This window comes from Dermacentor albipictus, unplaced genomic scaffold (genome assembly GCF_038994185.2).
Source record: "Dermacentor albipictus isolate Rhodes 1998 colony unplaced genomic scaffold, USDA_Dalb.pri_finalv2 scaffold_19, whole genome shotgun sequence".
Taxonomy (NCBI): Eukaryota; Metazoa; Arthropoda; class Arachnida; order Ixodida; family Ixodidae; genus Dermacentor; species Dermacentor albipictus.
This window is the reverse complement of record NW_027225573.1, coordinates 1240280-1244590: the sequence shown is the minus strand read 5'-3', so window position 1 is coordinate 1244590 and position 4311 is coordinate 1240280. Positions and strand designations below refer to the sequence as shown.

The window sequence follows — 4311 nt, the reverse complement described above, 5'->3', positions numbered from 1 at the left end:
GCACTAGATCATTCAGTAACATGGGCGGCTTTGTAGTTCTACCTCACATCAGAGCAAACTGCACTCGACAGAAATAAAGGGCAGCCGCACCGTTATAGCTAAGCAAATTAAGGACAATTACGCCGCGTCTTCACACTTCGAGCATGCTCCGACAGCCCCACGATAGATATTTCAAACGTAACCACAATCGGACGGGCAAATTTTGCTTCTGCCAAGTGAACGTAGTGGGCATTTCAACACGCGTGTTAAATTCATGGCTGTTTCATTCGTGAACATTACTTAAGTGACGTAAAATTATCAGTGAGCAAAACAGTTTTTATTTCAACGCGAGGAAACAAAACCGAAACTAGCGCAACTGTTTTGCTCAGTTGTGCAGATACAAAATGATCCAAAGCCGAAGCCGTCAATAGCATGACGCCATTTTAGAGTTGCGCTGTATCACGCGCGAGTGCGTTGTCGTTGAGTGGTTCTGAAATCGCTTAGGGGCGACTGCAACCAAGAGTTGCGGCAAGTTACGGTGGGAGCTTCTGCCCGTGCTGTGTGATTGCGACGAGGGGACCGCCGCCAGCAGCAGCGTATCGCCGATTTCGTCTTTCGGTTTGCACTGCATCTTTCATTGTGATATGGGAGATCGCAACGGACAGAGACGACCAGATGCATACGAACCACTACCAGCGGGGACCTGTGACCTGTGCCATATTTCTCTTAACGTCTCAGGTAAGCATATCAGCTTTTGTTCCGAGTTTACAAACGGCGCGGACTCGGCCCTTCCGGTATGGCTACATTTTGCGCCACGTTTCTCTTGGCAGTTCACAGACGTTTCTTGGGCATGCGTGCGCGTATGTATGCGAAAATACTACTGGCAGACGGAAGCCTCAGGAGAGCATCTGAAATTATTGCAAAGCTGTACTGCCAGGAACACCGTTCTTAACGACTCCGGTGACGAGTGGCCTGTCGCATCGAAAAATCTGTATAATATCAAGTACTGCGTAACTTGAAGTGTAGATACAATACTAGCACCAGTGTGACTTTCGCTGGCGAAGACAGGTAGTCGAAAAGACAGCTTGTGTATTCTGAAGATTTACTAGCGCTTTAGGTATATTACCGCGAATAATAAAAGCGCTACAACGCTGTATGGCAGTGTCAGGCGATGTGGCAGCACAGATATCTTAAGAGCGGTAAAGCGGCTGCATGCACAAGCGAACAGACACAGCGCTTTAAAAGCGCTGAAACAGAAAAAAATTATGTGCATTTGGCTGTAAGTAGAAAACACAAAACACGTTAGCTGACAATCTAAGCCGATGTATAATGTTATTATTTTTAATATAATCTTTATTTTCATGGTGGTAAATATTTAAAAGCATGAATTTGCTGCAACCTTTATATAGTAAATCCTACTAGGCGTACAAAACCTGGCTGTGTTACGCACAGAAGTTGTGGTATTCCTACTGGATTTTCTATTTTGAGTCCGGTGTTTTATGAAAAAGAGGTCTTTTTATTTGTAGTCTTATGTTAGTGCAGATATTTGGCAAGCAGAAATGAATTGATTGCAAAGTGGTACCTCCTGGTGATCTGCATATAAACCCAAGTTTATCCTGTCTTGGCTATTGTAATGTGCATATAACAATTTTAAGTATATACTGCTGTAGTTGGCTTAGTCACTGTCGCGTATTTTGTAAAAGTAGAAGGCTATGATTATTTTACTGTTTTCATGCAGAAATACCTTTCTTTCTTGTACCAAGAAACGCTCACAGCATTGAATGAAATGAAGTGTGGTGTATTATTCTACTAATTTAATAAAGGAAATTTCGTCTGCACTGCATCAGAGATTAGTTTACTTTCTTTTACTGAACAATGCGTTATCTCCTCTGCTACTGCTGTTCTGTGTATTTTTGTAATTTTGAAATGTACTTTATTTTAGGTATTCAAGAAATGCCAACATCCAGAAGATGCCATCTTATCCAGCACGTTATGGGTGAGACAGATCGTAGCAGGCACTTTCGCATATCTCATTAGCATATGATGCAATTTGTTGTAATTTTTGTGTCCACTTTCCTGGCCTTTATTCATTTCAGCATTATTGTGCAAAGGGTAATACTTTTACATCGAGATAGAGTAATTGTCCAAAGGAGAAACATGGCTGGAGGAGACGGCACACATAAGCCTCCTTTGTCCATATCTCTATGTTGCGCAGTTACTGTCATTGTCTACCAACAAGCCCAAGTTCTTCATCAGCTACATTTACTAATTCTCCGTTATTACAATTTCATTGATACAACATTGAAAGTACAGAGGTGCACAGGAAGACAGAGACTTGAAATGATGAAGAGGCGTAGAACAAGGAGCATCGCTGGAGCCAACGTTTCGACAAAGAGAAGGAGATAAGTTTTCTTGTCAAAACATTAGCTCCAGTAAAATTTCTTGTTCTATCACTATTTATGATTAAAAGACAGCATTATTGCTCTTGCTGAAGTATTATGCATTATGGAATAAAAATTAGCAGGGTTAAATGTCAGGAATGTGAAATTCTTGTGTATTTTAGTGCTACAGCGAAAGCCAGAAAAACAAGATGTAGAGAACTACATTGTTATTTGTCACTACCCAGTTTGGCCTGCTTCATCAGAGCATGCACTTTGTTGCATTATCGACCACTGGAATTCATTAATTGAATTGCTTCGTGATTACTTATATTTAACGATGCTGAACTTGTTTTAATGCAGCTTAACATAGTGCGTGTAAAAAATATACAATGACATTTTAAGAGGCTTGCAGTTGACTAGCAGATCATTTGATGGTATGAGCTCGGGTTCCCACTGAGCTTCCATGCACAAATCGGATGCACATTCTTTTTTTTTCATTGCTTGGATTTTCATAAGCATAAGTACCATTTCTTCTTTGTCGATGTTCTAGTTGTGTTGTAGGACCTAACTGTTTACATTTATTTGTATTGGTATCCATGTTACACAGACAGCTGAATTTTTCTTGTAAATTGTGACATGTTAGGACTAAGAGCATTTGTGCAAATTTGCTGCAGGTACACTCTGGTGGCTCCCGCCCCTGCATCCTACCACCACTGTGTCCTGACTACGTCCACTAGAGAGTTCGAAGCCTTTGGCGGCTCCTGCCACTGCGTCCTGCCACCACCGTGTCCTGACTACGTCCACTAGGGAGTTGGCAGCCTTCGTGATGATGCCAAGCAGGCTGGAAGCTGACAGAAAGATTAAGGTAAATACATGTGATTAAGTGGCAACTTTTTGAGTGAAGTGGCTTGTAGCCACTCAGCAATGAAAGAGTTAACTTCAAAGCAGTTTAGACTCCCTGCTATCTGTGCAGGGATGCTCAAGTCCACGCAGTTTGCCTTAGCCGCCAAAAGGCTATGTGGATTACACGAAATGCGCTGCAAATTTTGAAACCAGTAGGAGACCACTTGTACAATTTTTTTTCTTGCTTAACAAAAAGCTGCTCTGATAAAGCTTTAGCTATCTAAAAACAATACAGTGTACACTCATACATGGTAGTGGGCATAAATTTACTAGGACTGCCTCAATAGTAAGTATGCCGATAAACACACCAAAACTGACTTTTTTTGCTAGTTCATCCTCATCTCTGTGCACTGCTGCATAATTTATGTTCCTGAAACCAGTTTTTGCATGCAGCACAACTCCTAAATATGTGGATTACATAAATTTGCAGCTTTTGCTGTAAGCCAGATTCATGAAAATAAAGTTAATAGGCCATTTTGTCCATTTTTAATGACCCATAATAAACTGAGCAGTGGCTAATAAGCAGTTCAATTTTTGGTGTAAGGCCTCTCTTTATTGTCCTGAAAAATTTGGCCCCCTTAATGAAGGAACCAATTTTTCTGCTATGCCTTTTATGATGCATAGATTGGTGCATCGCACAAAATCTCACTTAGTGCTTGCGCCAGTAAAAAAACTTTTTAAGTTAAGTATTTCTTGAAATTAACATTTGCGCTATATTGAAGGGCCTCCAGTTTTTAAAAAAAAAATTCAAGTGGTCGTGTGCCAGGTTGGTACAGCTCGCATGGAATAGCCTACTTACACAAATAGGGAGGGCCATGCCCTCCGTAGTTGCTCAGTGGCTGTGTTGGGCTGCTGAGCACGAGGTCGCGTGATCGAACCCCGGCCACGGCGGCCGCATTTCGATAGGGTTGAAATGAGAAAACACCCGTGTACTTAGATTTAGGTGCACATTAAAGAACCCCAGGCGGTCGAACTTTCCGGAGTCCTCCACTATGGCGTGCCTCATGATCAGAAAGTGGTTTTAGCAAGTAAAACCCCATAATTTTAA

The 4311-nt window shown here is 41.6% G+C and overlaps 1 long non-coding RNA gene across 1 annotated transcript; it reads left to right on the top strand.

Annotated features, from left to right (window-relative positions):
* The first annotated feature begins 490 nt into the window (after nt 1-490).
* LOC139052156 (uncharacterized) lies at nt 491-3217 on the top strand. The gene is made up of 3 exons (XR_011509744.1): nt 491-717; nt 1922-1975; nt 3035-3217. It is a non-coding gene; the product is annotated as an uncharacterized lncRNA (long non-coding RNA).
* The last annotated feature ends 1094 nt before the right edge of the window (nt 3218-4311 follow it).